The sequence below is a fragment of the Salvelinus alpinus genome, chromosome 7, assembly GCF_045679555.1.
Source record: "Salvelinus alpinus chromosome 7, SLU_Salpinus.1, whole genome shotgun sequence".
NCBI classification, from domain to species: Eukaryota; Metazoa; Chordata; class Actinopteri; order Salmoniformes; family Salmonidae; genus Salvelinus; species Salvelinus alpinus.
Genome location: NC_092092.1, coordinates 68,512,026 through 68,524,802, shown reverse-complemented (window position 1 = coordinate 68,524,802; position 12,777 = coordinate 68,512,026).

Here is a 12,777-nt window from a genome sequence, read left to right as displayed (position 1 = left end):
AATTCTTTTAGGCCTTTACCACAGTAGTATTTTACTGGGTGACTCACTTCTCCTTGAGTCATTTTATGTTAAGGTATCTTTATTTTTAATGAAGTATTACAATTGTGTACTTTTTCCACCACTGGCGACTTGGGGCTGTGCATTATCATGCTGAAACATGAGGTGATGGCGGCGGATGAATGGCACGACAATGGGCCTCAGGATCTCGTCATGGTATCTCTGATCATTCAAAATGCAATCGATAAAATGAAATTGTGTTCGTTGTCCGTAGCTTATGACAGCCCATACCATAACCACACCCCCACCATGGGGCACTCTGTTCACAACGTTGACATTAGCAAACTTCTCGCCCACACAACGCCATACACATGGTCTGCGGTTGTGAGGCTGGTTTAGACAGACTGCACATTTTTCTAAAATGACAAAGACAATTTATGGTAGAGAAATTAAAATTAAATTAAGTTCTGGTGGACATTCCTGCAGTCAGCATGCCAATTGCACACTCCCTCAAATCAAATCAAATTTATTTATATAGCCCGTCGTACATCAGCTGATATCTCAAAGTGCTGTACAGAAACCCAGCCTAAAACCCCAGACAGCAAGCAATGCAGGTGTAGAAGCACGGTGGCTAGGAAAAACTCCCTAGAAAGGCCAAAACCTAGGAAGAAACCTAGAGAGGAACCAGGCTATGAGGGGTGGCCAGTCCTCTTCTGGCTGTGCCGGGTGGAGATTATAACAGAACATGGCCAAGATGTTCAAATGTTCATAAATGACCAGCATGGTCAAATAATAATAATCACAGTAGTTGTCAGGGTGCAGCAAGTCAGCACCTCAGGAGTAAATGTCAGTTGGCTTTTCATAGCCGATCATTAAGAGTATCTCTACCGCTCCTGCGGTCTCTAGAGAGTTGAAAACAGCAGGTCTGGGACAGGTAGCACGTCCGGTGAACAGGTCAGGGTTCCATAGCCGCAGGCAGAACAATTGAAACTGGAGCAGCAGCACAGCCAGGTGGACTGGGGACAGCAAGGAGTCATCATGCCAGGTCGTCCTGAGGCATGGTCCTAGGGCTCAGGTCCTCCGAGAGAGAGAAAGAAAGAGAGAAAGAGAGAATTAGAGAGAGCATACTTAAATTCACACAGGACACCGGATAAGACAGGAGAAGTACTCCAGATATAACAAACTGACCCTAGCCCCCCGACACATAAACTACTGCAGCATAAATACTGGAGGCTGAGACAGGAGGGGTCAGGAGACACTGTGGCCCCATCCGATGTTACCCCCGGACAGGGCCAAACAGGAAGGATATAACCCCACCCACTTTGCCAAAGCACAGCCCCCACACCACTAGAGGGATATCTTCAACCACCAACTTACCATCCTGAGACAAGGCCGAGTATAGCACACAAAGATCTCCGCCACGGCACAACCCAAGGGGGGGGCGTCAACCCAGACAGGAAGATCATGTCAGTGACTCAACCCACTCAAGTGACGCACCCCTCCTAGGGACGGCATGAAAGAGCACCAGTAAGCCAGTGACTCAGCCCCTGTAGTAGGGTTAGAGGTAGAGAATCGCAGTGGAGACTCAAAACTTAAGACATCTGTGGCATTGTGTTGTGACAAAACGGAACATTTTAGAGTGGCCTTTTATTGCTCCCCAGCACAAGGTGCACTTATGTAATGATTATGCTGTTTATTCAGCTTCTTAATATGACACACCTGTCAGGTGGATGGATTATCTTGGCAAAAGATAAATGATCCCTAACAGGGATGTAAACAGATTTGTGCACAACCTTTTAGAGAAATAATATTTTTGTGTGTAAACATTCTGGGATCTTTTATTTCTGCTCATGAAACATGGTACCAACAGTTTACATGTTGCGTTTATATTTTTGTTCAGTGTATAAGAGGCATGTTGAGTAGCATACTCAATCAACTCAGTTGTTAGATTTTCTTTGAGGCAATACGGTTACTCTTTTTAGCAGGGAATTATATGTGAATGTCAATATAAATTAGAAAGAAATCTGACAAATTTCTCACTTATGGCTAACAATTTACACTACTAACAATCATGGTATATTCTGTAAGACATGGCAACAGTTGCCAGCTATATTATCTAAACTACCCCCCCCCCCCCAACAGACTTGGGTTGGGCTGCTGGCATGGACAACGGAAAGAGCTGTGTGTTTTTTGCACTCTAAATTACAATCCATGGAAAAGGCTGAAGAGCAGCTGGAAGATGTTTCTCTCAGAGCATTAAAAGCAGATGGAGTCCAGGCTTGATTGGTTTCCTACCTTGACGTTCTTCCTCTTTAATGTCAACCCGTCCAACAAACATTTGGCTCCTCTCAACACTTGAATCACAATTTGTTATTTATATGGTGCTTGTAACATATGGATGTGTTCGCGGCCTGCGTGGTAGAACCAGCCTTCACAGATGAGTTCAGCGGTGACTGAGACGCTGCCTGCGTGGTAGAACCAGCCTTCACAGATGAGTTCAGCGGTGACTGAGACGCTGCCTGCGTGGTAGAACCAGCCTTCACAGATGAGTTCAGCGGTGACTGAGACGCTGCCTGCGTGGTAGAACCAGCCTTCACAGATGAGTTCAGCGGTGACTGAGACGCTGCCTGCGTGGTAGGCCCAGCCTTCACAGATGGATTCAGCAGTGACTGAGAAGCTGCCTGCGTTGTAGGCCCAGCCTTCACAGATGGATTCAGCAGTGACTGAGAAGCTGCCTGCGTGGTAGGCCCAGCCTTCACAGATGGATTCAGCAGTGACTGAGAAGCTGCCTGCGTGGTAGGCCCAGCCTTCACAGATGGATTCAGCAGTGACTGAGAAGCTGCCTGCGTGGTAGGCCCAGCCTTCACAGATGAGTTCAAGCGGTGACTGAGACGCTGCCTGACAGGATTCCCAGACTTCCTCCCAGCTCTCTCTGAACAGAGCTGCAGTTGGTTGAGTTGGGGCAGAGCTGCAGTTGGTTGAGTTGGGGCAGAGCTGCAGTTGGTTGAGTTGGGGCAGAGAGAAAGAGAAATATACAAGACATTAAACAGAAAGTGTTCTCTCCACACTGGGTTATAGATCCATATGCAGTGTTGGGTTTTCGCTTGCCAAAGTGGGTTATGGCGTTATTATGCCCAAAAGGAGCAGGAGAATATGCTCACTTGCAGAGGCATCAAGCCCATAGGGGGCACAGAGGCACGTGCCGCCTCAGACTGGTCCAGTAACCATTTTTCCCCCCAAATTATTTGCTTTTTTTTGTCCACTTAGCAAATTTATGAAGTTGGCCTTAGCTAGCCCAGATAGGTTTCAAGATTGGGAACCTAACTAAACTCAACAAAAAAAGAAACGTCTCTATTTCTGGACCCTGTCTTTCAAAGATAATTCGTAAAAATCCAAATAACTTCACAGATCTTCATTGTAAAGGGTTTAAACACTGTTTCTCATGCTTGTTCAATGAACCATAAACAATTAATGAACATGCACCTGTGGAACTGTCGTTAAGACACTAACAGCTTACAGACGGAAGGCAATTAAGGTCACAGTTATGAAAACTTAGGACACTAAGAGGCCTTTCTACTGACTCTGAAAAACACCAAAAGAAACATGCCCAGGGTCCCTGCTCATCTGTGTGAACGTGCCTTAGGCATGCTGCAAGGAGACATGAGGACTGCAGATGTGGCCAGGGCAATACATTGCAATGTCCTTACTGTGAGACGCCTAAGACAGCGCTACAGGGAGACAGGACGGACAGCTGATCGTCATCGCAGTGGCAGACCACGTGTAACAACACCTGCACAGGATCGGTACATCCGAACAGTACACCTGCGGGACAGGTACAGGATGGCAACAACAACTGCCCGAGTTACACCAGGAACGCACAATCCCTCCATCAGTGCTCAGACTGTCCGCAATAGGCTGAGAGAGGATGGACTCAGGGCTTGTAGGCCTGTTGTAAGGCAGGTCCTCACCAGACATCACCGGCAACAACATCGCCTATGGGCACAAACCCATCGTCGCTGGACCAGACAGGACTGGCAAAAAGTGCTCTTCACTGACGAGTTGCGGTTTTGTCTCACCTGGGGTGATGGTCGGATTCACGTTTATCGTCAAAGGAATGAGCGTTACACCGAGGCCTGTACTCTGGAGCGGGATAGATTTGGAGGTGGAGGTCCGTCATGGTCTGGGGCGGTGTGTCACCGCATCATCGGGACTGAGCTTGTTGTCATTGCAGGCAATCTCAGTGCTGTGCGTTACAGGGAAGACATCCTCCTCCCTCAAGTGGTACCCTTCTTGCAGGCTCATTCTGACATAACCCTCCAGCATGACAATGCCACCAGCCATATTGCTCGTTCTGTGCGTGATTTCCTGCAAGACAGGAATGCCAGTGTTCTGCCATGGCCATCGAAGAGACCGGATCTCAATCCCATTGAGCATGTCTGGGACCTGTTGGATCAGAGGGTGAGGGCAAGGGCCATTCCCCCCCAGTAATGTCTGGGAACTTGCAGGTGCCTTGGTGGAAGAGTGGGGTAACATCTCACAGCAAGAACTGGCAAATCTGGTGCAGTCCATGAGGGGGAGATGCACTGCAGTACTCAATGCAGCTGGTGGCCACAGTAGATACTGACTGTTACTTTTAATTTTGATCCCCCTTTGTTCAGGGACACATTATTCCATTTCTGTTAGTCACATGTTTGTGGAAATTGTTCAGTTTATGTCTCAGTTGTTGAATCTTGTTATGTTCATTCAAATATTTACACATATACCGAGAAGCCATTTCAGGCTATCAATCAAGTTAGAGTAGCTAGCTTGTCTAACTGTCTTAGCTGGCATGGCTAATGGTAAGGTTGGTAGACTTTGAAAAGCAAGCAATATCTAAATGTACTGAATAAGACTCACATTCCTTTCAATTTTGACCCAGATTTTAGCAGAGTTGCAGAGAATCATATTTAGTTTCTTAAAAAATAATAAGAAACATCGGTCAGAGGTATGCTTAGCTAGGCAGAAAAATAAACATATTTTTGACATAGAATTAAGCACAATGACTATGTTTTTAGATTGCAGGAAAAAGGTCTTTCAGGTGTTTGAAAAATGATCCAACTTATGGACAGTGGTGTAAAGTACTTAAGTAAAAATACTTTAAAGTACTACTTAAGTAGTTTTTTGGGGTATTTTTACTTTCCTATTTATATTTTACTGACAACTTTTACTTTACTACATTCCTAAATAAAATCTGTACTTTTTACTCCCTACATTTTTCCTGACACCAAAAAGTACTCGTTACATTTCGAATGCTCAGGCAGACAGAATTAGGGTCCAATTCATTCACCTATCAATATAACGCATTGTCATCCCTACTGCCTCTGATCTGTCGGTCTCACTCAATACAAATACTGTCACGCCTGCTCCCACTCTCCCTTTCTGGTGCTCATGTGCTTCATTACGCACACCTGTCACCATCATTACGCGCAGCAGCACTCATTGGACTCACCTGGATTCCTTCCCTTTGTTGATTGCCATGTCTATAACTGTCTGCTCCCGTTTGTTCCCTGTGTCAGCATTATTGTCATTATGTGTTCATGTCCAGACGCTGTCCTGACCTGTTCCATGTCCATTGCTATGTTCACTCCTTGTACCTGTTTCTCGTCTACCAGCGTCGATCCTTATAGAATGCTGACACCACTAAAAGAAGCATCAGGGAGTTTTGGATGGTGACGTCGTGTCCAGGTGCCGTCACCGAGGGAACCGGGGGTGCTTCAGCTAGCTTGTCGGGCTTCCACGCCTTAGCTGGCTCGAGAGGTCGTCTTGCCTCCGTGGGCTCGGCAGGCGCCCACCCCACGTCCTGCTTCAGCCGGCCCATCAAGATCCCACGCCACAGCTGGTTTGTCGGGCTCCCACGCCTCAGCAGGATCGTCGAGCTTTCCCATTTCAGCCGGATCGTCAGGCTCCCACGCCTCTGCCGGTTCGTCGTGCTTCTACGCCCCAGCCAGCTTGACCAGCGCCCTTGCCTCGGCCGACCCGTCAGGCTCACCCAGGTGGGACGCCGGGTGGCCTCTGGGGGGGGGGGGGGGGGTACTGTCACGCCTGCTCCCGCTCTCCCAATCGTGCCGTCTGGTATGCTTGATATAAGGAATTTGATGTATAGAATTTACTTTTTACTTTTACTCAAATAACATTATGACATTTGAGTACTTTTTCCACCACTGTACCAGTAAAAGTAAAAAATTACTTTGAAAATTACTAAAGTAACCGTTGCCGGGTAAAATACTACTTGAGTAAAAGTCTAAAAGCATCTGGTTTTAAATATACTTAGTACTTTTCCCACCACTGCTTACAGACCCTCCCCACCTACTTTGTGCCCCCTCAGATTTTTTGGGTGCATGACGCCCTTGGCAACTTGGATGCCTCCTCTCAGCTCACAATAAAATCACTGTGCTCCACTTTGAAAAGAAGGGTACTGTCTTAAACCTAGTTTCAACACCTACATAGCAAAAATGTATACAGAAGCCAATTGTCTACATTTTAACTAAATAAAACTTAATAAGGTTGAGTGCTTTGATATTTTTTTTAACCAAGACAAGCTTATAACTGGGTAATTCACTCTATAACACTTACATCAATCATTACTATGTGTGCAATTGTTTTTGTAGACCCATATAATATTGAGCAACCGTTGGAATGTAAGGTAAACAGACAATTGATCAAGGTGTTCAACTTGAACATTGGAAAAGAGGGGAATGGGGCCTAAAAATTGTTAGATACTACTGTACTGTTGGAGCAAGGAACACAAGCATTTCGCTACACCCACAATAACATCGGCTAAATATGTGTATGTGACCAATAAAATGTGATTTTAAAAAGACTACTAAAACAGAGGAAGGATTTTTATGTGTCAATTAAGAACAGTCCGGTTTGGCTATGCAAACATTTAGGCTGTATTTTTTTTTTCATCGTTAACGGTCACGTTTTGAGAAACGAGACTGAGGAGATTGACCCACTTTCTGTTGTCCACCTGTGATTTGAATGGGAGCTGTTGTGTGCCATGTGGTTTCCATCAACATTTTGGCTAATAGGACCTCGGTGGTATCTTTACAAGCTTATCTACAGAAATGGTTTGAGAGATTCCCTCAGAAAGACACTGGTCTTTTATTGACGGAAGAGTTTAAATGCCTGCTAACATCCTTTCTTTTAGTTCTAGCCTTCACAATACTCAATTTAGATTTTCTTAGCTATAATCTGAATGATGACTTGTCAGCACCGATGGGCTTGCACCTCGACTACATGTGAATCATGCCTTTTGTATTACATGCACTGTTTTGATTCCCATGTAGGCTAGTTGCAATTCCCAAGCTTTTCCAAAGCAAAACCACCATTATTTCCCCTTAAAATTGACTCATGATTCCAAGAACCTATTCAAACATCTGGAGAGCAGTATTGTTTGAGAAAATCAAAGTAGTTTCAAGCAATAACAAAATAATAAATTCAGATGGTACTTGCTTTAATCCATCATAAACATATTAATGTCAGATATTTTTCCAACTATCTGGTCCAAGGGGATTTTTGCCAGGACTTTCATCACTTCCATGACTGCATATGACTTCCAGAGTGGAGGGCAGCTGACCAGAAGAAGATTTCTGGAGGCCTGCAATTGGGCTCAACTTGACCCCAACATCAAGTGTATTTCTTAAGACACAATCTGGGCATCCTCAGATCATTCTGCTTGCTCTCTAAGGGAAGTGATGCTTAATCACAACCTTCCTTGCCTTTCAGAAGACATGCTAAAGCAATGCATTGCCTCTCTGACATAAGTCAAGTTTTCCCGTCCATACTTGGACCTGCTGAATGTCAAACAAACTGAGGTCTTGATTCAATATGACAGCTAGATTCCCCCGAGTCCACCAGGGCCTTCGCTGTCCATTACCAGCGTGGCTGCTTTCATAATTTACAAATGAACATTAATGACCAAAGTGGAGTGGAAATCTTTGGCATCAACCAATGGTCAGTCGTATGTTCTCCTTCCCAACATGTTCCTTCCCAGTCCATTAACCTTACACTTCAGTCAAATTGACTTAAAATCCTCTGTAAGTCCAATGGAAATGCAGTAATGCTATTGGAAACACCAGGCGTAACTTTATTATTGCGTATATTACATAAGATAGACTTTTTGAACATAAACAAAACATTATTTTCTAGTGACCTGAGGATGAAATATGTCTCTGCTATAACTCAAACTTAATTGTTTGTTAATTTCATTGGCATTTGTTTACACACACAAAGCTCAGGGCGAACAGTTTCAAATTAAGGTTTCAAATCCTTTGCCATACTTTAATAACATCCTATATAAGGATGTATTTCAACGTCTTTTGTAGACTGTTAGTTGATTGGCCTCGATGAGGGAAGGCAATGAAACTGTCTCTATGATAATCTTTCCATCTGCTCTCATAAATATTTAGACCTGAGAATGCCAGCGACTACACTGACAGCACGGAAACTGACTACACTGACAGCACGGAAAACACCAAGAGTCATCTTTCTCAACCATCCAAGCCCCTTCCACTGTCAACAAATGAGAAATGGTCTCTATTGTAATAACCTGTGAGAAAATAAGGCATTGTAGTCCATTGAGAGTATTTCGTAAAAAACGCTTGCACCTATCAAAACAAAATAAACCCCTTTTAGAGTTACCCGCTAAAGAGTTTAGAGTTACCCTCTAAAAACAGAGTGCTTCAAAGATCCTTGAAGAGAGCTAGCTTTGGGTTTTGAGCAATAGTTTCACGACTTTAAGGACCTGACATTGAAAGACCGCACCGAAAGACCCATATTCTTGCCAGCATTGAGTGTCAGAGAGTACACCACACTGAAAGCTGTCTGTGTTTACCTAGTGAATGGTATACTGTATGTGCTTACCTAGTGAATGGTATACTGTCTGTGTTTAGCTAGTGAATGGTATACTGTCTGTGTTTAGCTTGTGAATGGTATACTGCATGTGTTTAGCTAGTGAATGGTATACTGTCTGTGTTAACCTAGTGAATGGTATACTGTACGTGTTTACCTAGTGAATGGTATACTGTATGTGCTTACCTAGTGAATGGTATACTGTCTGTGTTTAGCTAGTGTATACTGTCTGTGTTTAGCTTGTGAATGGTATACTGCATGTGTTTAGCTAGTGAATGGTATACTATCTGTGTTTAGCTAGTGAATGGTATACTGTCTGTGTTTAGCTTGTGAATGGTATACTGCATGTGTTTAGCTAGTGAATGGTATACTGTCTGTGTTAACCTAGTGAATGGTATACTGTACGTGTTTACCTAGTGAATGGTATACTGTCTGTGTTAACCTAGTGAATGGTATACTGTATGTGTTTAGCTTGTGAATGGTATACTGTATGTGTTTAGCTAGTGAATGGCATAATGTATGTCTTTAGCTAGTGAATGGTATAATGTATGTGTTTAGCTAGTGAATGGTATACTGTCTGTGTTAACCTAGTGAATGGTATACTGTATGTGTTTAGCTTGTGAATGGTATACTATATGTGTTTAGCTAGTGAACTGCATAATGTATGTCTTTAGCTAGTGAATGGTATACTGTATGTGTTTAGCTAGTGAATGGTATACTGTCTGTGTTTAGCTAGTGAATGGTATACTGTATGTGTTTAGCTAGGGAATGGTATACTGTATGTGTTTAGCTAGTGAATGGTATACTGTATTTGTTTAGCTAATGAATGGTATACTATATGTGTTTAGCTAGGGAATGGTATACTGTATGTGTTTAGCTTGTGAATAGTATACGGTCTGTGTTTACCTAGTGAATAGTATACGGTCTGTGTTTACCTAGTGAATGGTATACTGTATGTGTTTAGCTTGTGAATGGTATACTGTCTGTGTTTAGCTAGTGAATGGTATACTGTATGTGTTTACCTCGTGAATGGCATCTCATCGACCTTCGCCTCTCCCGAGTCCGTACGGGAGTTGCAGCGATGAGACAAGACAGTAACTACTACCAATTGGATACCACGAAATTGGGGGAAAAAATAAATTAAAAAAGATTGAAATCTTTGGCCTGAATGCCAAGTGTCATGCCTGGAGGAAACCTGGCACCATCCCTACGGTAAAGCATGGCGGTGACAGCATCATGCTGTGGGGATGTTTTTCAGCGGCAGGGACTGGGAGACTAGTCAGGATCAAGGGAAAGATGAATGGAGCAAAGTACAGCGAGATTCTTGATGAAAACCTGCTCCAGAGTGCTCAGGACCTCAGACTGGGGCGAAGGTTCATCTTCCAACAGGACAACACAGCAGTTGCTTCAGGACAAGTCTCTGAATGTCCTTGAGTGGCCCAGCCAGAGCCCGGACTTGAACCCGATCTAACATCTCTGGAGAGACCTGAAAATAGCTTTGCAGCAACGCTCCCCATTACACCTGACAGAGCTTGAGAGGATCTGCAGAGAAGAATGGCGAAACTCCCCAAATACAGGTGTGCCAAGCTTGTAGCGTCATACCCAAGAAGACTCGAGGCTGTAATCACTGTGAAAGGTGCTTCAACAAAGTACTGAGTAAAGGGTCTGAATACCTATGTAAATGTAATATTTCATTTATTTTTTATAAATTAGCAAACATTTAAAAAAATCTGTTTTTTCTTTGTCATTATGGGGTATTGTGTGTAGATTGATGATGGAAAAAAAATATTTCATCAATATTAGAATAAGGCTGTAACGTAACAAATTCTGGAAAAAGTCAAGGGGTCTGAATATTTTCCGAATGCACTGTAAGTGCAACTCTCACTCAAATTGAAACAGATCCTTTTTATTGATTTATTTCTATTAAAAACATGAATGTATAACAGACATGGGGATGTGTCTGGCAAGGAACCACTGTTACCTTCTTTCTGCAAGGCCCCCTAGCTGATGGGCATCTATTAACTGAATCCAGGTCACAGCACTAATGTAATCAGCTGAGTTATCTGAGCACCACAGGACTATGTTAGCCTGCATCACATTCTATCTCACTACTGTCTATAATACTACAGTACCTTTAAATTGTGTCATACTTCATGTGATCATACCATCTTGATGTCTGGTTCTTTAGATTGTCCAGGTCCATCTGGGAAGTGGCCTGTAAACAAAACACAGGTGACTACGCCAAATAGGGGTTTACTGTTTTCAAATCCTGCTGAGGAAATGGATTTTGCACTTTAACAAAATGAAATTTAACCGCATTGTGTCAGTGCCAAAGGCCTATATATCAAACCAACATTTGAGAGGGTGAAGTTCCCTGTAAAAAGGGCTACCCATGCTGGAAAACAAATCTCTCTTATTTTGGAGAGGCCCTGTAAATCATGTTCTTTATACCTCCGGCCGAAGTCAGACGACTCCCACGGTGGGAGAGGTGGATGATTGAAATACCAGCGGGCTCTCACTTAGTGGGTCAATAGAGGAGAACCTGTGTTCAACGGGAGAAACAGAGCCTGAGAAAGCAACCTGGTCTCAGAGGATTTTGCATAATTCCACTCCATTCAGTACGGATTTTCAAAACGTACAATATTTTACGAATTTGCAAATCGTATGATATGTTACGAATTCCAATTTGTTGTGGCTAACGTTAGCTAGGTGACTAATGTTAAGATTAGCTAGCTGGCTAATGTTAGCTAGGCTAGGGCTTAGGGTTAAGGTTAGGTGTTTGGTTAAATAGTTCATTGAGTTTTGGCACTGATCTAGCTATGTATTCAGTATCCTACATTATTATAACCTTAATTTCTATTCCTAAATTAAATGTGTTGGTGCATGAAAATCAGAATATCAGACCTGTCTCTATGTATCTCTAATTCTTCTCCCACTTGTACGTCTGTGAGAATCCCCTCTCATCCTCCCATGATGTATGTCTCTCTCCAGCCTGGTCTCATAGACTAGACGTAACATAGTTAACATAAATCCAGGACACTCAAATTAGTACGATATGTTAGTTTTGGTATGGTTACATAAGACAGAAGGTTACTTAAGGCAAAATTAAAGGAGGGTGGTTGGTCGGGGTAGAAGGGTAGGTCTATAATGCAAACGTCTAGCAACCCATAGGTCGAACCTCATCAGGGACAACTTTAGTATATTAGCTAATTAGCACATTTTCAACTACTTACTACTTTGCAACTACTTAGCATGTTATCTAACCCTTCCCCTAACCCTTTTAGCTAACCCTAACCTTAATACAATCTTTCACATTGGCTCAATTAATGCAAAAAGCTTGAAGAAACTTAATAACAAACTTAATCTTATAACTGCTATTCTAAATACACAGATCAACACTGGAACAGATGCTTATTCAAACATAGATTGAAAATAATATGTGTAGGCACAGTAGAGCTTTCACAGACGTCGAGAGTCTCATTAAGCAAGTTGTATAGGATTTTACAACTTTGGCAGATGTCTCCGATACAAGGGTCCAACATGTATAGCATATCCCCACATTGGCGTATATCCCACCTGCTGCCTGTCTGCAGCTTCCATTACCGTCAAGCTATGGTTTGATATTTTGATGGAAGTGACATAACAAGGAAATTACACTCGGAAATTGGAGGTGATTATTGCCTAACAAGCGCTAAGGGCAATGTTTGGTGCCGTAGAGAAAAAGAGAAAAGTGCCAGAGAAGTCAGTCAATATTTTGTCCAGGTGTGGTTGTGGGGAGACCCCTCTAAACGTTTCTCCACCACTCTCACAGTCAGAGGGCCATGGCACCGTGTTTATAGCTGCAACCACACTTTGTTTGTATCCCCTCCTTTCTTTCAGTAGACATTT